The sequence below is a fragment of the Pseudorasbora parva genome, chromosome 22 (genome assembly GCF_024679245.1).
Source record: "Pseudorasbora parva isolate DD20220531a chromosome 22, ASM2467924v1, whole genome shotgun sequence".
NCBI classification, from domain to species: Eukaryota; Metazoa; Chordata; class Actinopteri; order Cypriniformes; family Gobionidae; genus Pseudorasbora; species Pseudorasbora parva.
Genome location: NC_090193.1, coordinates 35,648,523 through 35,669,977, shown reverse-complemented (window position 1 = coordinate 35,669,977; position 21,455 = coordinate 35,648,523). Strand labels below are relative to the sequence as shown.

At 36.3% G+C, this 21,455-nt stretch overlaps 1 long non-coding RNA gene across 1 annotated transcript; it reads right to left on the bottom strand.

Moving 5' to 3' along the window:
* Positions 1-3,198: 3,198 nt before the first annotated feature.
* Positions 3,199-16,737, bottom strand: LOC137058352 (uncharacterized). The gene is made up of 4 exons (XR_010900662.1): positions 16,496-16,737; positions 4,071-4,309; positions 3,893-3,964; positions 3,199-3,270 (listed from the first exon to the last, which is right to left on the bottom strand). It is a non-coding gene; the product is annotated as an uncharacterized lncRNA (long non-coding RNA).
* Between the last annotated feature and the right edge of the window lie 4,718 nt (positions 16,738-21,455).

Genomic DNA, 21,455 nt, shown 5'->3' with positions numbered 1-21,455 from the left:
GCTGCTAATGTTGTAATTATCATATGAACTACCAGTGTCAGTTGCATCACTTGATTTCGGATGCAGCCATGGTATAATTCACACCTATCCCAAACCAAACAAACAAATATAATGGTATACTCTATATAATTTGTCCAAATGTCGTAGACGGACGGAAGGACGGACGGGTGGATGGATGGGTTTTTGGATGAATAGATGAATGGATGGTTAGAAGATTTGGATAGATAGATGGATGGATGGCCATGTGTTATCCACGTTAAATACATTACTAAAACTAGAAAATTATAACAGACAATAATAAGAGAGGATGTAAAGTTAAACAAATATTAATGAACTTTAAGTAACTTAAGAAAATAAGGAACTATAAACAAAGGCAATAAAAGGACAATTATGAGACAAAATTAACACACTTGTTAATTTGCCATATTCATATCCATAAATAAATGTGTGACCCATTCGTTAAATCATTTAAAAGAGAGCGATGCTTCAGATTTGATTGCCTTATTCATAATGTCCTGCTTGAATGATCTCAGTCTTCATTAGGCAGAGAGACAGCAGTTTGCTTAACGATAATGACAGCACAAAAGCGCAGCTCAATCAGGAGTTCGCTCCTGTCAGAGGAGGCGGCGTCGTAACGTCTACAGCTGAAGGGGTTCAACCAGCTGCCACAGGTGTAAAAGCAAGGGGATCTTCACCGTCTGCCCTCCCAGTGGAACACGTCAACTCTGGGAGACAATCAGCCGTTCATACGGCCGCCTCTCATTACATAGCCCAGTGCGGACGGTTAAAACGAGGCACGTGTCAAATGCAAATTGAGTGAACTTGAGTGCTGGGACATTTAGCATGTTCTTGGGACAGCTGGTTTAGGGATATGGGAAATGCAGTTTGTGGCCCTCTAGAAACTGAAGAAAACAAGTACTGAAGCTATATGATAGGCATACTGAAGCTATATGAGAGAGGGGTGGTTAATTATAATCCATAAATAATAATAAAATTATGTGTATATATATATATATATATATATATATATATATATATATATATATATATATATATATATATATATATATATATATATATATATATATATATATATATATATATATATATATATATATATATATATATATATATACATACATACACACACACACAGTTACACCAATGTTATTTTATTATTTATATACTATTTTAGTATGTACAATTATATACTATTTATGTATGATTTCACTGTTATTTTAATTTTAGGTTTAGGCATTTTGCTATGTTATTTAAGATAAGTATATTTTAATATTTAAGTTTCTAATATCTAATATGTATTTTTATTTTATTGCAGCTTTATTTCAATGATGAAAATTGTGTTTAATAGTTTTTGTTTTAGTTATTAAAAACTTATAAATATGTATTTGATTATATGTACAACTTTATATCCTTGGAAAATTGGTCTTAACTGGAATTACTGGAATCTTTCCATTCAAACCTCAGGTGCAGTCCCATTCATTTACATAAAAAGTGTAATATTACACATTTCAGTGCTTGAGCAAGTACATTTTACACACAAATACCAATGAATTTAAATGAGATCACATTGGGTTTTCAATCTGTCGTATATCTTAAAGAAGGATCGTTTTAAAATGCTGTTAGCTACGTGCAAATGCTCAAGGGAGACAGATATCAAGAACCCTGTTAATTATTAAGAATTGAGAGTAAATTACATCACAGGTTAGTGTGTGACACAAAATGATGTAAAACATGGCTAAAAATACTTATTGATTAAAAAAAGATATGTCTTGTTGTTTCATTTCCATCTTTGGAAATACCAGCAGTCTGGCCACTGGCATTCTTGGCAGCAAGTAATTCTGGCAAATATTCTGTCATTTACTGCTATCATGACACGGCTATAAATTATTCTCTCGTTAATAACATTTATGGGCTGAAGAGGAACAAGTGAAAATGTATATCTTTCACTCAAATTAAAGAGTGCAGCAGGAGGGAGAGAAAAAGAGACAATCTAATTACGGCAAATCTTCAGATATACTCCAAATCATTGTTACGTTGCTAATAAGCTGTCAGAGGTATCAACACAGCTGGACTTTTCAAAATGATGGGTTTCTTAACTGAACTTTTCTGAAAAAGAAATATATTTTTGGGAGAAGCATTTAATTTCGGACACAGAGGGGATTAACCTAACAAATGGGTACTTATAGTTGTTTATCCACATTGTGTTGGGAAAGAAGAAAATATTTTAATAGAGAGACACTTGATATTCTGGTCTAGAGTCCCTTTTATTTTTTACTTTACCGTACGATGGCTATACGTTAGTATTCCCCTTAGTTTCAATGAGATTCTAATTGAATCAACTCTAATGCATTGTAATCTTTTTCCATTTTAAAACACGCTGGCTGCTCTTTTGGGTCGTTTTTATAGTTTGTATGGATTCTGGAACAGTAAAGTCCTTGGTGTGATGATTGCACACAGCCAAGGTTGCTGTGATCTCCTTAAATGTAAGCTGTCAAACACTTTCTTTCAGTCCACTCTCACCGCTGCTGTGGTTGTTTCTGTGCTGTGAAGGTCGACCGAAGTCACAGACAAACCCTTCTCGAATAAAACATCTGGGAAAATTCACACTGCACAAAGTCTGGACCAGCACTCAAAGCAGAGCTTAGTTAATAAATTATATGGTTTTCTACTATAATAAGTATGCTTTTTTTTTTCTTATGACAGACCTAATATACAGCCTATTGTTTGCCAAAGGAAAGTGGTCTGTTTAGTATCACTGCTGGCCTTATTTTGAACTAGAAACATATTTAGAAATTTAGTTTGAAGTAGTTGTAAGAGTGCTATTAGTTCAATTTTTATTAACTAAAAATGAGAAAGGAGACTTTCTTTCTACTTTTTATATACTGCTCTGAAATATACGTAAAATTGCACTTAAGTATACTTTAATTGAACTGACAGAAAAGTGTAAGTATATTTGGTCTATACTTGGCTTGACATTGTTTACTCTTTTAATTGTGTAGCCTATTAAATATTTATTTTCACATAGTTTTATACTGTCTTATACGTTTAAATTGTTTGAAAATATTGATTTATAATAAAAAGAGTGATATCTATTTATAATATCTGAATTGTTGTGTAGGCTAGCCCACTAGTGTACATAAGAATTTACTTCAAATTTACTGTCCCCACCATTGACTGATTTTTTTGGCTATCCGTTTTCACTGTTATACGGTAGGGGGCACTTTTACACTTCTTCTAGTACAGCATCTCCTGATCAAAAAAGAAGAAGCACAAACAAGTGATAGAATAACGTGATCATCAAACATTACACAGGATATAAATTAAAACTGCCTAATGTTACTGAATGAAATGATGAAACCACGAAGAGGAAACTTACAAGTATACCTGCAGTATAAAACAACTAAACTAGTAGTATAATTCAAAATGTACTTTCATAATCAAAAAAAATTTAATTATTAAAATATCAAACTACTAGTATAAGTTCACATGTAGTACAGATGCAGTTAAAATGAGAAACATAGTTGTGAACTTGTGTACTGTTTACTACTGTTACTCTTAAACTTATAATTTTTACATCCCACTGCATTAGTCCCAAGCAGTACTGAAATACTATTGACCATATACTATGGAAGTCAATGGCTACCACCAAATATCTTTTATGTTGAAACAACATGTGGGTGAGTAAATTATTTACATTTCTGGGTGAACTGTCCCCCTAAACATTGTTTCCCCAGCTGTCTATGACCCTTTGAGAATAGAAAACAGCTTGTAACCCATCAGTTGAGTATATTTGGGGTCTATCAGTCTGTGTCTAGTGAGAGCGACAGTTCATCTTGTCAAACAGTAGTTGAGATGTAGAAAAAAAACTCACAATTGGTTGTTTTCTCAGTGCAAGAACACCTTTCGTCCTCCCCTTGACACCTTTTTCGTCTCATCTGGATAACTATTAATATGACAAAGAGGTGAGAGTCGCCCCCGCAAATAAACATGCAGCGCTGCGTGATTTATATCCAGTGCCAACACTCTTTATTAGACTGTCAATACATTACCTGTTGTCTATTTGCAGCTGTCGAGGCTGAATACACAGACAGGCCAAGAGGAGAATAAATGCATCTGCGGCGGGTGAGAAAAGCCTCCGGTGATGAGACCCGTGATGGACAGAGTGGTAATTGTGCGGTGGACCGGATGCGTTCCTGCATCCCGGCGTGTGATGCGCTCTCTTTCCTCTGGACCTCGCAGTGTGTCTACGCCCTGAGCCGATGTTTACCCTGCTCGGTGCTTGCTTCACCTGTCGATTGGAGCGGGGAAGATATTGCGTGTCAAGTGCTCTCCTGGGCTAAACTATCATTTCAAAGTGTTATCACACAATCCTGACTCCCAGGGGCCGCCCGCCTGCCAGCCGTACGGAGGCGCTGGAGGAGCTCCAGACTTTTGCCAAGCTTAGCGAATGCCAGGCGGCAGCCAAAGCAATGGCAACCTAGCAAGGGCACTGAGGATGCAAATGAGGGCAGGTTGTGCAGGTAACAGTCCAATAAAGCAAATGATTAATCAGGCCTTGTATATTTATGGCGATAAAAAGCAGGTTCTATCAAATAAAGCTGTTATTTTGGGGATCATTTACACTGGGTTTCATAGGACAGTGGAAAGAAAACAGGAAACAACTGGAAAAAGAGGGGTAATAAGGATTATTATGTTTGATGTTTTAATGTAAATTTTATATTGTTTAAAATGTATTCGCATTCACACAAAACATATTTTTTAACCCTTTTTAGATACATTTTTAAGTATATTTTGGCATTTGAAGGTTTAAATGAAATATTTAATATTTTAAAAAATATATTCTAAAGCCGTTTATTTATTTATTCTTATTTTTGTCCATTTTTAGATAAAAATATTTATATTATCCAAAATATGTTTCAATAAGCCTCGCATGCACACAAAATGCATTTTAAGATTGAAACGGAAGTACATTTTTAAAAATATATTTTGGAATTGGAAGGTTTAAATGCAATACATTTTAAAATTGAAAATATATTTTCTAAAGCCATCCTGTTTACAACATATATGTGGCATATATTCTACTTTTCTAAAAATATTAATAATAATAATTCAGAAAACAAATATGAGAAACACCTACTTTGTATTTAATATCTTGTTTCACTCTGAAAGGACACGTTATAATGTTATAGAAATGTTGAATCAATATTGAAAGTTGACAATTTGTGGCCTTAACATGTTTAAACAATTATGTACTGTATTATGACAAATTATGTTTATAGTAGAACCATGAAGCATATGAAATGTAATACACGGATATTCTATAACATTTTTTAAAACATTTTTCTATGCGTGGCTAATGACAGCATACATTAATTGTACCTAATGGACAGGGTCAAGGTGCAAGAGAGCAAAGGGTCAGTAAATTGCATTTTAAATCATTTTTGTTGCTAATTGGATCACCCATGAATAGGGCAAATCTGAGCAAATTAATTTTGTAGTCCCAGTGTCATTTCAAGGACGTCTCCTGCAGTGACATCTGTTGTTCTCAGCAGTCGACCCCAGGCAGTGTGTCGTCTTTATGGCACGCTAAGATTTCCATGCAAGTGTCTCGCCCTAAACACATTTTGGTCTTCGACTTTGTAGGCTCTATAACTAACTGCCAAGTTACTGATCATATTACCATGTAAATTACATTTCTTTGTCATCAGACTTATAAATGTTCATTCTGAAGAAAATAATTTTGCTCACCATTTTACATTGTTCATTTAACTAGTGTTGTAATTTCTTCAACCACAAAGCCACAATGTAAAAAATAACATTAAACACAAGAAGAAAAAGTATTAGCAAAACATTTAACTACATGTGAGCTATTTCCAAGTCAGAATACAGAATATTCAGAAATAATGCAGGACTGGAATTGAAATGAAATGCAGTGGGATTTGAATGTATAGTGAAAAGTATGCTGTATTGGCTCTTCCCCCCTCTGTGCAGTCTAGTAAATATTAATACCTGTACATTTGGACAAAATATAATGAAAGCAAAGTTTTTTTGTTGTTGTTGTTGTTGAGTTATGATTTCAGTAAGTACTGATTCTGAACGCCCTGAAAAACCTAGATTGTTGAGATTTCTTCCGGGAACAAATATTCCTCATTTTAATAATTCCCACCCAAGACATACGTAAAACGCCTGGTTGATTTGCACTAGTGTTGAAACTTGCGGTTATGGTAAGGGGTATGGCATTTCCCAAACACGCTCAAGAAGTTGACCGATCACACTGGTCCAGCCAACCAATCAAAGCGCACTGTGCTTTTCGGAAGGAGGGGCATCATAGAGACATAGAGCATTACTGACAGACTTGGATGTGAGGAGCTGCAATAATGTCAAATATGGGGAAAATACGTTTTTTTTTTAACGGTCAAGCATTTTTTTTTTTTAAAGGGCATACTAGGTCCACTTTAAAGCACCCAGGCAAAGTTGAAATTCTCAGCGCCCACCCAACATGGCGGCTGTTTTCACTAGCTTCTCTTAAAGTAAAGGATTAGCACATCTAATTGCGCACCAATAGCCAAACTCTTTTTGCTGATAAGGTGCCGCATGAGTAATGCATTTCTGTCTTCATCTGAGCGCCGCAGACACAGACAGGATTTACCCCTGCCTCAAATCTGTCTCTTCTCTCGTGCGAACAGGCTCAGAGGGAACGTTCTGCCCGCTCTATCTACATAAGCAATCAAATCAAATGGCGCATTCACGTGGCCTCTTCAATTTAGCCGTCCTACGCAGACAGGGCACTGCCGAAATTGTTTTTCCTTTTCTCTCTTGTTGACTTTCTCATCATTTTAACTCTCAGCTTGGCTTAAGGGAAGCAACTGACAAACAACATCCAGAACTTAGCATGTCAGTAGAAAGTTGCATGTGTTGACATTAGTTAATCAAGAATTCAAATTCACCACCAAACCAGGGTTGCCAGGTAAATGCTCAGGCTAACAACAGTACAGATTTGGCTAAGTTTAAATATGTAGAGTTCACAACCATAAAATGAAACGTGTCATGATTGAAAGATACATTTTATTTTAAAAGGCCGAAGATTGGATTGAAATATTTAATTACTAAACACATTTCAACAGACACAGGACAGGTTTTAATGTAAGGCTGCATGATATATCATTTTAGCATTGATATTGTGATGAGCACATTTGTGATGTAAAGTATAGGGATCGTAGTCGAGCCGTACGGACCAACATCCCGTTTCAAAATGCACGTGATTCATGGATTAATTGCAAAGTTTAAAGGGGGGGTGAAATGCTGTTTCATGCATACTGAGCTTTTTACACTGTTAAAGACTTGGATTCCCATCCTAAACATAGACAAAGTTTCAAAAACTAATGTTGGACGTTTGATGCAGTATTTCTGTGTTAAAAATACTCCTTCCGGTTTCTCACAAGTTTCGGAGAGTTTTTTTCGAGTATGGCTCGGCTTGACGTTAATAGACCGGAAGGTCCTTGTATGGGCCGTACGGGCTCTTCTCCCGGTAGGGTGCGCGCGTGTGACTAGAGCGAGAGAGGAAATGCACGCCCATAAACACTCTCTCAACTGCAGATCCAGTCGTCCGTGAACACTTATGTCGGTTATAGTCCGCGCCGCGCTCCACTTCATTCCTCCACTTTGACATCAAGCGACTTCAACGCTTCAGCACAGCATTCCGGGAAGGCAGCGCTGCATTTGAACCGATTTGAACGCAGAAATGACGGGAAGCTTCACAACATCGCATCGCAAAGTGGATCTCCACACTCCAAGAAGTGTGTTTTTGACGGAGCGGTCCCAGCGATAAAAGTTCGGTCCTGCTTTGGAAGCAGCCGGTGAGTAAAACTGCTTCAAATGTCTGTGCTGTTGGCTATCGTCACGTGAATAAACATCAGTAAACGACATGATCGCGTGCTTCGTCATTCAAATGCGCTAACGGACTTCATTGTTGTTCTATGTATAACGTTACACTAGTCTGACGTGCAAAACCGTTTTGCTTGCTACTGTTAAGGTTTAGTCGCATACAATAGTCCATAAACTGAATCATGTCCTCATAAACTGCGAGTAAAGACACACAAATGTTGACAGGCCACTAAATACAGTCCATACCACAGAGACGGACGTCCTGCTGTTGCTGTTTCTATTTCAGCCTCCGAATTAGATTCTGGATCATATCTATTAGCTGAGATCGATAGCAAGGGATTCTCCACGCTTGAGGACGTCACCGCTTTGCGCATTCGTCATTCTTTAGCTCCGCCCACACGATACGCCTCCAAGCGCTCGTTTTTTTCCGGAAAGACTCGGTACAGCCCATATTTTTTTTATAAATATAATAAAACTAAAGACTTTTCGGAGATATGAAGGATGCAGTACTACTCTATAGGTACTCAAGATTGACATGAGATTGACTGAGTGTTTCACCCCCCCTGTAACCATCATACAGTGAAATTTTATAATTTTGAACACGTTTCAGATCCTGTCAGTTTAAATCTGCAGCCTGTAAGTTTTACCTCTTTATGTATACAGACATGATGTAATGATGCAAAGACAAACGGCGGAAGCTTGTCCTTCCCACGGAAAGCTACCAGTATCACTCAAATTATAACATTAGAAACTTATCGCTATGAATCGTCTAAATTAAGGAGATCATAAACACTGGCTGGTTATGTATTGCTCAATAATTGATTTAGGAATAATGTTTAACCAAAAAAAGTTAAACATTTGAGTGATTTTACTGTTACTGGTATTAGAAATAGTAAAAAAGTGAATTATTTTATTAAAATATAAATGAGTATGTGTATGGGTTAGAAATATTATAAAAAATGAATATAAATACAAAATGTATGAATGTTGTTTATGTTTTTTTAAACCTCAAATTAATTGCTAATTAATGTTTTAAATTGGATTAGTACAATTTATTTTTTACATTTTATATTTCTAAAGAACAAGAATGCTGTTTACATTACTAAATGGTGACTGTATCATTAAGCTAATGAGCATTTAATGCTTTTTGGTGTTAAAAAATACATAATGTCTGATCTTTAAGAATCAAATGTTTACAATAATAATACAACAGATAAATGCTCTTCATCATAGGGGCCATTAGCACTCAAGGAAAAAGATAGATTGTGCTCCATCTAAGCAACATCAGCAAATGTCAGAAATAGAAAGTTGTCATGGATCGAAGTATTGCGCATCTGATTTCATGCCCGTTTGCATGTGCAGCTCGTTTCATAAGTACTGCGGTGTGGAGCCTGAGTGAAAAGCTCTCTCATGAATGAAACATCGCGGCTAATGAAACGAACCGCTCTACTTCCACTGGCTCACACGCTCGTGCACACAGATACAAACACGCTTCACGTGCAACACAACATGCACGGACAGCCCATTTATATTTGATGCTGAAAATAGTAAATTTTTCTTCATTGTAAGGGGGTGGAGGGCACAGCTTAGAAGAAAAGAGGTTGGATGGCAAGACCAGGTGATGGAGTGACTGCACTTGGTGGTTTCCGTGCAAAAACGGCACGTCTGTATGTGCGTGCAGCTCTGCCGGTCTCACAGAGCGAGCGGCCCATGAGGACTTGCTGCCGTGTCTCAGCCTGCGTGACTTAGATTGAGTGAAGTTTTAAAGAAAAACAGACCATACACGGAAACAAACTCCAATCTCTGACCTCCAACTGGAATCGGTTCTGACACAAACCAATCTCTCTCTCGATGTATCTGCTTCCAAACCTGAGCCCAACAAGGCTTACAAAATAAATAACATTTGCAAACACAGTCAGCAGATCTAATATCCACTGGCTAACTATACCATGACTTTCTCCTTTAGAGATTTGGTTATTTGTCAAAAGAAGATCTAAGACATCTCACTGTTTCATAAGGTCTCAAAAGCTCAGCCAAATACAGAGGCAGCAGGCACCACAAAACAATAATTATTTGCATGTCAAAAACACTAAACAATAATTATTTGCATGTCAAAAATAAAATCAATCCTTGAATGAAATGGTAACCAATTTAAAGAAGCTAATACGCTGCAGCATTCTAAATATGATAAAATACGATGCTGTAAAGAAGAAAACAAAGCATTACAATAATCAAGACGGGATGAAATAAAAACATGAATACGCTATATCATTACGACTCAAAAACCACCTCATCCTGGAAACGTGTTAGCTGATAAAAACAAAACTAAATCAAATTCTTAACATGATATTCAAAATTAAGATGGGTGTCAAAACAAACACCCAAATGTCTAACTACCTGCTTAATATCCGGAAAATACTTAAGAGCTAGCTCGATCTGTTTTTTACTCGAGCTCTGAACATTTATTACAACTTCAGTTTAATCAGTGTTTAACTTCAGAACGTTTGAGGCCATCAGTTTTTTATATCTGTTAAACTTGCTTGAAGGATATTCTTGGAACCCAGCGATAAATATAATCATCTGCATAGCAGAGAAAATTAATAGTATGTTTTCGAAATTACAGAGCCAAGAGGAAGCATGTCAATTGAAAACAGAGATGTTACCTCATAAAAAAGTGCAGTTTCAGTACTTCTGATTTACTTTAAAAGCAGACAGAAATTTCTCAAAAATATTAATCTCAATTAACAATTTTCAACAATTGCTTGGTTACTGGCTTCTTTAGCACTTTTGAAATAAAAGGTAATTTAGGGATAGGTCTATAATTGTTTTCAACTGCTAATGAAGGCTTCTTCAGATACGGTTGGACAGTCGCAGTCTTTTAGCTTCTCAGGAACACATCCAGAGAGCTATTCACGATAGATAGCAAAATTGGTCTTATAGTTCCAATCACTTCCGTAAACAATCTTATACACGCTAAAAAATATTGATGGGGGGGGGAGGTGGGGGGCAGCTCCTCTGTCAGACATAACAACCTAATGTTTGGGTCGTTTTTTAATTACCTAAATCCAGGGTCAGACATAACAACCCAGTGTTTGGGTAGTTTTTGTGTTACCAGATTCTGGGACAGAAGTAACAACCCAGTGTTTGGGTAGTTTTTGTGTAACCCAGATTCTGGGTCAGACGTAACAACCCAGTGTTTGGGTAGTTTTTGTGTTACCAGATCCTGGGACAGAAGTAACAACCCAGTGTTTGGGAAGTTTTTGTGTTACCAGATCCTAGGACAGAAGTAATAACCCAGTGTTTGGGTAGTTTTTGTGTTACCAGATCCTGGTTCAGACTTAACAACCCAGTGTTTGGGTAGTTTTTGTGTAACCCAGATTCTGGGTCAGACGTAACAACCCAGTGTTTGGGTAGTTTTTGTGTTACCAGATCCTAGGACAGAAGTAACAACCCAGTGTTTGGGTAGTTTTTGTGTTACCAGATCCTGGTTCAGAAGTAACAACCCAGTGTTTGGGTAGTTTTTGTGTAACCCAGATCCTGGGTCAGACTTAACCCAGTGTTTGGGTAGTTTTTGTGTTACCAGATCCTGGGTCAGACGTAACAACCCAGTGTTTGAGTAGTTTTTGTGTAACCCAGATCCTGGGTCAGACTTAACCCAGTGTTTGGGTAGTTTTTGTGTTACCAGATCCTGGGTCAGACGTAACAACCCAGTGTTTGAGTAGTTTTTGTGTAACCCAGATTCTGGGTCAGACGTAACAACCCAGTGTTTGGGTAGTTTTTGTGTAACCCAGATTCTGGGTCAGACGTAACAACCCAGTGTTTGAGTAGTTTTTGTGTAACCCAGATTCTGGGTCAGAAGTAACAACCCAGTGTTTGAGTAGTTTTTGTGTAACCCAGATCCTGGTTCAGATGTAACAACCCAGTGTTTGAGTAGTTTTTGTGTAACCCAGATTCTGGGTCAGACGTAACAACCCAGTGTTTGGGTAGTTTTTGTGTAACCCAGATCCTGGTTCAGAAGTAACAACCCAGTGTTTGAGTAGTTTTTGTGTAACCCAGATCCTGGTTCAGAAGTAACAACCCAGTGTTTGAGTAGTTTTTGTGTCACCAGATCCTGGTTCAGAAGTAACTATCCAGTGTTTGGGTAGTTTTTGTGTAACCTAGATCCTGGGTCAGACGTAACAACCCAGTGTCTGGGTAGTTTTTGTGTAACCCAGATCCTGGTTCAAATGTAACAACCCAGGTGTTGAGTTATTTTTTTACAGGCTTTTGCGACCTCTTCAGGAGAGAGCAGTGCAGTTACATCAAATTGGTGCATGTCTTCGGTAAAATACAGTTGTGTGTACCTTTTATTTTATCTATAAATTCATTATTGTGCTGTATCACATATTTTTGCATGATAAAAACGTGAATGCCTAATACAATGTTAAAATATGTCCTCAGAGTCAGTCCCAGCATATTTCAGCTACGAGTGAAACACAAGGCGGCGGTCTGAAGTTAGACGCTCCTCTGCTGAACATGATACAAGCTCCAGCACGAGATCCAGTGGCGTTATGGTGGAAACAGGACAACAGAGATTGGTAGGTTACACTTGAATAACATCTAAATGTTAAATTTGTACTTCTATGTGTTGGTAAACAAGCTGAAATGTAGGCAATATGTAATAACTAATGCTATTCTGCAAAATATGATCTAAAATAAAGGAATTATCATACAAACCAGAGGTTGTGTGGAGTATTTAAAAAGTTTAGAGGATTTAATCTAAAAGTAAAAAAAAAATTAGCTAGTATTATTGCAAAATGTAATCAACCCATTAAGCTGGGTTAAGTAACCAAATTTGCTGGGTAAAAGTAACCCAACATGTGTTCTGTCCTATATTTACTTCAGTGTTTTAACCCAGTGTTTTCTATCGTGTAGGGGTTCTTATACGATGGATTATAATTGAATAGACACTTCAGTACATGCTGCCTTATTTATTTTGCAGCCGCGGTCGTCTATCTTGAGGACGTTTTCAGGTTTTGAAGGTGAAAAAGTTTTAAAGGTTCATTTATTGCACAGTATGCTGCTAATTTTACAGAAGAACCTGTTCACGTAAAGACAGAAGTGGTACGCTTTCATCCATAGTGCTCAAAAAGAAGAAGATGCTAACCGACACAAAGCGTTGCTGCTCAAACACCCAGGAGGAAACACCCTGGCCTGTAAGCTGCACACTGAAGAGTAAGCCCAGCGGTGAGAGGTTCAGCCAGCGAACACGGGTGCCCAGAGGACGGACCGGAGGAGAAAATCAGGCTAGGGCACGAAGGAAGCTCCAGGGGTTTGGAGATCAATGCACATAAATTCTGTGCTCCATTTCTACACGTGTTTTTCCCTTCCTCTCTTCCTCATTGGAGTTCTTAATGAGAGCCGGATTGAAACGTGCTGATTCCCTAAATTTATTTTTGGCATGGACATTAGAGTAATTTGCATAGAGTAATCAGACCGGTAATCAGTCTTGCTAAATTGTTGTCCACACAAACACACACAGCGATACAGGTGTGAAATTTTGCCAGCAACTCTCTCTTGCCTTCTTTTTATCCATGACTACATCTCTATGTGGTTCTGCATCTATTTATTTCTATTTGAGTCACTGGACTGAACTGTAATTCAGCTATGTAGTGGCCATATCATCATTTTATGTTCAGTACACAACTCCATTACTTGAGTAAAAGTACTAGCAGTCAACTACTACTCTGTTACAAGTGAAAGTAGAAAAAAACGAATTTTATTTAAGTACAGAAGTGCTTTTTTTTTAAAAGTACTTAAGTATCAAAAAGCAAATATCCTTTTTTTATGCTATGAATGCACGCTATGCCCTCATGGTTGTTTAAGCCAACGCTATCTCACCACTAATTCGTATGTATTTGAAGAGTTGGCCCATTCGTATGATTTCGCCAGTCAGTGATGCTCCATCCGACATGCTAACATAGAACTACCTTGAACTCATTTCAATAGTTGTATAAATGTTACAAAGCTCTTTACAAAGCTGCTGTCACTTTAAGGCCGAATGCACGGATCCAATGCACTGATACACATCCAATATTCTCCTAACTGTTTACATTTACTTAAGACAAATGACTGTGTTTACATGCAGGGATGCAAACACATGTATGGTCAAAAAAGAGAGAGGTAATCTAAGCCTCCGCCCCACGGCAAATATTCAGATACTTACATTGCCACCAACCCCTGCCATCCCCGCCCCACCCCTATAGGCGCAAAGTAAAATGAAATTCTGGGAATGTGTTGCAGTGGCAGATACCATAGACCAGCGGTATTCGCTATTTTTTCAGGAGAGCCACACTGGTAGGACAAAATCAATAGGAGAGCCACTTTTAGCAAAGTATCTGCTTATCAATCTGTCATCCCTGAACATACAATATGCAATGCAATAAATACAAAAGGCGGAATAGATAGTGGGTATGCATGTCTACCTAGTATATTATTAATGTATACTTTCTTTTAGTGCTGTCAATCGATTACATTTTTTGATTAATCACAATTAAAAACAAGTTTTTATATGGTGCAATCATTTTACAGTAAATAACCTTGTCCTATGGCATATTTTTATGAATATGGATGAAGGCCGATAACAATGAAATATATGTCTCTTTGAAATATTTTCCCATCAATTTTAAATATTGATTATAGCCCTTCAACATTACAGTGTAACTGAAAGCTTTTTTTAAACATTCATTAGGCTTTAAACTTCAACTTAAAAGAATCCTCTCATTAACCCATGTCATATTTACCTGTGTCCTTCCTGTCTCACAGGTAGAAAATAGGCTACAGAAATAGAACAAAGTTATCAAACAGTCTGCACTGCATAAATTATGAATTAAATATAGATGAATCCTTATTAAAGCTACAAAAGTTCTTTAGTCAAGAGCAGTGAGTGATTAACTTTAATGGCTGCTGTCGCTTTAAGATCTGCCGCTGCAGAACTGACACGCTTTCTCACGTGTCCTTTTTTCCTCACAACTAAGTTCATTTAAGATGTTATTTGATATGTGAATACTCGACAAAACAGACATTTTGGCATAATTCTTTTCCGATTTATCCATATGTCTGCTCTTCTCTTTCGCCCAGACGTTTACATTTTGACCATTTTATGAGACATGCATCAAGTGTATGCCAACGGAAAAAAAAAATAATAATTTCAGAAAACTGAAACATACTTTCACACTGCGCCGAGGAACCGTCTTCTTCCATTTTGCTATAAACTGATCAGTGTTCAAATATTGCTGGGAAACCTTACAAGAGTGATTACTGATAGGCTGTCTGCAAAAATAAAGAAAAAATGTAAGAAAAAAAAAATCACCACTGACTTTCAAAGCACAAAGAAAAGACTTTCGACTTGTGAGAAATTTAGTGGAGTAAAAAGTACAATATTTGTCTTTCAGATGTAGTCAAGTTAAATGTCATAAGTTTCCAGAAAAAAAAGTATACTCAAGTAAAGTACAGGTATTTAAAAAGTGTACTTAAGTACAGTACTGAAGTAAATGTATTTAGTTACTGTCCACCTCTGCAATTTAGTTAGAAAAAGATCACTGCTAATACTAATATGTTACAGTTTAGGGAGAGGTGTGATAATTTTCAATCAAATGTACTTAATATGAAAAAAAAATCCCAGCAAACCTATATGGAAGGAGAGGTTCAGCATTAGAGCACGTTAGAAAGTGCAATATCTGAACGTGTTAAAAACAGCTTTTTTGTTAATAGTGAAACTTTTGGGTCATATCAGTTGATCTGAAATTCATAAATGTTGGAAGGATGAGACACACTGGTAACGTATCGCTGCGCCTGCATTCATTCTGCCGCCCCCTTGTACTACACCAGCGGGGGAGCTACGGCATGCTGGGAAAACAAACCACAGGCAAGATCAGTGTGTTAACTAGGGCACTTCCAAACTTTTCAAATATTCACACAGCCTTCGAAACATACAGCCTCGAAAGAGAATAGCTGTAACTGATGGAATCTCTTCACTTGTTGACCTTTGGGTTTATGCATAAATTATGGCAAAGTTTGAAAATAAGGTTTTTCAGAGATTTTTGTGTTTTTAGATTTTGTACTATCTTGAATGTAAGGATGAATCTTATGTCTGAGTCATATAAAGCAAGATAAAAAGACATTTTGCATTCTGTTTTATATATATATATATATATATATATATATATATATATATATATATATATATATATATATATATATATATATATATATATATATATATATATATATATATATATATATAATGCCATTGTTTTTTATGACAAAAATGTATTACAATCATTTTTTTAAAACGTGCTTTGCGATGTTGTCATACAATATTACATAAGAAAAAATATGGTCTTATAAATCATAATTATTATGATAAAAAAAAGTTTAAATTACATTCTTTCATACTATGAAAAGTCGAAATTATGACATACAAAACAGTAATTATGCAACTACTTTTCGTGTGCTAAATTTAGCTTACAAGTTAGCATTGGGAGGCACGAGGCAGCACGATTTAATGGTGTTTTTATACCACAATAAGTTAAGAATGAATATACCTTACCTTTTAGACCCCAAATCGCTTGTTACTTGGCTGTTTCGGTGCACCAAAGAAAATATTTCCCAACAAAACGACAGAACAGAACTGAGGCATGTTGCATGAAGCTACCTGAACTACCTCTGAGCTACCTCTGAGTTTCAGAGTATAGGTTTAGAGTTGACAAATCCAGATAAATGTAACCTGGTTTAGATCAAGTTCAACCGTTTCTCAAAGCTCGGTATAAACTTTCTCTGTGTCAACTCAGGTTTAATCCCCAGACAGAGTGAGAAGGGTATTCCTGCACAACCGGAGGCTGCAGTTTCAGGACCCCAGTTCTAAGACCCCAGTTCTAGGACCCTAGTTTTTTGTGACAGCACCACCTTCCGAATTGATTCACCAAAACACTAATTTAAGACGGACGATGGACACTGATCAGACTGTAAGTACCGATATTCAATCTAGTTTTATTTTATAACGTTTAAACGAAAAACAAAATGTACTAAAGTGAGCTGCTAACTATGAATTAAGAATAAATTCACACGAATTAAGAATTTGTGTGCTAGTTTTATTAGTTACTATGATGTTCTTGATCGTGGCGTGGCCATGATTTATTAAATCCTTTTTGATTTTTAATGACTATAATACATCTAGCCAGCACATTATTAAACTTAAAAAGATGACAAATGTTGGTGTAAGGGTGTGTGATTTACCTGTAGCTTACTGTATTAGTGAGGAAACTTCCTGAATAATCATTGTTTTACCATAGTTAAGAATAAAATATTCTTACATTACTGCTCTGACTGCCTGGTTGCACTACAATATCAGCCTGTCTAAATGATGCATAATGTTTGACAAGTTCAGCCATTTATACTTTGGCTACGTTCTTATAGTCTGTACTTTTGCTGCAAAGGATTAAAAAGATTAAAATGAATCTTTTAATTAAAAAAAATAAAAATAATTCTGTATGAATCTTGCACAATTTTTTTTTATTATTATCCTTGGAGCTGGACTGAAAAGACTGGGCATAATATTGCAGTGATTAATAAATGCATATTTAGCTACTTCAAACAAATATTATTATATTCCATTCTGCATATCATGTAGATTTCATAATGTAACCGAGATGGCAATGGCTTTTGACATGTAGCCTATGTTACCTTTTTTTTTTTTTTGCTTTTAGGGATTGCCACGCCATCACTGTGGAAATGACTGCAGGATTGTCATGTTAATTTTAGAGTCTCAGTGTTTTTGTTGTTGTTGTTTTTAAAAAAAAAAAAAAAAAATATATATATATAAGTATATGCTTATATAGTATCTGTCAATTTCACACATCTTTCAGATGGACATGGCTTTCATTAGAAAGTGGTGGTGTCTTCTTTTGATGGAGCGCTTCCAAATAGAAGGGTATTATAACAATATATATTTGTATTTTCAACACTTGCTGGTTTTTATAAATTGTGCAGTATTTTATTGAATGTATGTTATCATACAGTTCATTTTGTGTCATGGCTCATTTATCAAAACTACTATGTTCACCAGATTAGTATAATGACTTTCAGTCATCATCCATTTAGCTAAGTAAGAAATGTTTACAATAGTTGCCTCACACTGGATGCAGCTTCAACTGTATAGTACCATGGTCTCAATTGGTGGGTATTGCTCTTATATACTTACAAATTTGGAGTTCGGAATTAGACATGAGTAACATTAATATTCTGTTTGGCTTTCTCTCTCTACAACTCCAACAGTGCACAAGTGTTAAATCATATATATATATATATATATATATATATATATATATATATATATATATATATATATATATATATACAGCCATTCCGTCTGTGAGGCAACTGATGAAAAAAGGGGTCTTTTTGGTGCTGTTGTTATTGCAAAAATGACATAAATATATATTCTTCAAACATTCTTGAGTCTTGTCTTGCCTCTATACAATCTTTAAAATATCTGACTGTAATTTAGTGACTGCATATACTGATTCCATCTTAATTTTACCTGATAATGAACTAATTAGTTAAACTTAAGGAGGTTAATCAATATACAGTATAATTCAAGAAACTAAGATTTTTAAGGTACTCAACTTTTTTTAAAGATTGATATACATTTTAAAATTATATTTTGTGTAAATTAATGTGTTTAAATTTAAAATTGTGACTCAAAGCAGGTATTACACACTTTGTAATTAGCCTCTAATGCATTTTGAATTAAAAAAAAATCACATAAAATATACTCCTGAGATTAAATATCTTTATACTATGTAGGCTACTAACTAAACCACATGGGTCATAGAACTGAGGTCCTGAAACTGCAGCACACCGCTATATCATCCAGTTCTGTAGGTGGCGCTGTCACAAAAAACGAGGGTCCTAGAATTGCGGTCCTGAAACTGGGGTCCTGAAACTGCAGCCTCCGGTTGTGCAGGAATATACTACTGGACAGAGTTCGCGATCAACTCTGAAGCGCGTGCACCTGAAAGTGTGGCAAACAGCCAATCACAGTGTCCGTTTGACTCACCTCTCTTCTGAAGATTGAGAGATCGTTTTGAAAATGACTATGAAATTAAATGTGTTTACAAAGCAGGAATAAACACTGCTGCTGCAGAGAAAGTTTGAGAAGGCAGATGAAAATATCTCTGACTATGTCAAATGCATGATGTGAATAAAGAAATATGCCTAATAATTATAGGTTCAAGAGCTCAAATGAATACACGTTGTTTAAAAGAATTATAAATGCATGTATTATATTTATATTACTATTTGGCTACTTGTCAATTAAAATAATATTTATATGAACATATATGAATTGAAAGTGATTATAATTCATATAATATAAATATAATAAATAATTAGCACCAAAAGATGCACAATTATTTATTATATTTATATGAAATTAATTGAAAGTGATTGTAATTCCTATAATATAAATATAATAAATAATTAGCACCAAAAGATGCACAATTTTATTTCAAAAGTTTTTTTATTATTATAAACTGCTTTAATTTAGAACGAGACATACAGTGGGTGTGGCTTTATTGCATCTTTACTTGCTGCTGATTGGTCCAGTTTGGGTTTGCGATCTAAAACCAAGGGGGTAATCTAGGAAAGCGTTCCACCCCTAGGGGCTGCCATTGCTAACCAAGTCATCACCTGCTGTTAGCATCCCATTGACTCCCATTCATTTTTGAGTCACTTTGACAGTGAATAACTTTACATCTGAGACATTTAAAGACTCAATTTGTCCATTGTTTATTTCTAAAGAAACACGACAATGTATAAAAGGCTCCATTACCTTGTATCTTACACTATCGCCCCGCAGAAGCTGTTTTTGTAAAAATAGGCTAACTATTGCGTCATAACCAACGCGACCCTGTCGCACAGTTGAGAAATTACCGTATAGACCTGAGGAGACGCTCGCAGGCAATCTTTTACTGTCTATGAGACAGTCGGGGGGACGTGGAGACATGTCCTGGAGACTAGTCTGATAAAGTCAAGGGGGAAGAATGGGGAGAAGCCCATAGTGAGCCAAAAACAACGGGATAAAATATTTAAACAACGTGATTCAGCTTTCGCTTTCCACATCTACTAGAACACTCACAGCTGTCAGACAGGAGGCTCACGTCACATCTACGTCCTCAAGCTCAGTCTGAGCCTGCGCAGTTCGCTCAGCCATCAGGAAGTGAGTGCTCCTATACTGACATCACTTAACGTCGTAGAAGGCAATGGGATCGCTCCGTCCATTTCTTTTACTGTCTATGTCTAAAACCCAGAATAAAACCGGCTCCAGAGCAGGATAGCTGTGGAGTGACAGTTACCATGGTGATAAACACTGATAAAAACCAATCCACCTTCTTGAGCCAGAAAAACCAAAGTTTGCTCAAACTAATCTCGAACTCACCTGGTAACAACTGAAACCAGCTTTGTGCAACAGGCCATTGAAAAACAGTGGTGTTTTGTTTCCTTCCTGAATGAACGAATCTGTTGGGTGAATGATTCAAATGACTTACTCAACCACTAAATTTGCGGAAAAAAAATTAAAAAGTTGAATGAGGCAATAAACACAAATGACTCACTTACCGCCATCTACTGGTGTAATTCACTATTATGTGAAAAATCCCCAGCACTATACAGACTATTAGTGCTGTCAAATCGATGTTTACATGTACTGTGTAGCCTATAATCATATATATATATATATATATACATACACACACATGTATATTTAAGATAATTGTTATATTTATATATAAAAATGCATATAAACGTATAATATAAATTATAAATCTAAATATACTGTACACACATAATTTATGTAAACAAACTTTTATTTTGGTTGTGATTAATTGTGAATAATCGATTTGACAGCACTATGAAATGACCTTTGCATGTTTTCGAGATATTTTGCCTTGCATCGCATCTGCTAATAACAGATTTTTGTTTTAGATAAATAGGCTAACTGTAGCCCAACTCTGTAAGGAATAGTATCTCAGAAACTGTCTGGAATCAATAAGGATCATTTAGGAAGTTGATGAGGTTGATGTTCTACAGAGAGTAGGCTACCCACCCACAAGAACGATAAATGAATGGATGAAGACATTTTTCTTTTAGTGTTCAAAACCATCTCACAGGGTAAAGAAAACGGAATCCGTTGATTACTCGTTGTATTAGCCCTCAACACTAACGGAAAGCTCTATGAGCTCTATTGTGCGAATCTCTTTTGCGGTAATAAGCTCCGTGAAGTTGAATCGGCGGTCAGGCCTCTCTCTGTGACTAACAAGGTTTAATCCGGGCCAACAACACACGGAACCGCCTGATTCAGCATTCACCCCGTACCATTTGCGTTTTCTCGGCCCTTGAAATATCTTATCTTCTGAATTAGAGCTTAATTTCTCCTCTGTCTGGTTGATATCTCCAGGGGCGTGATAATTTGCACAGCACGGATTGTATCAGGTTCATGCAAATAAGGATCA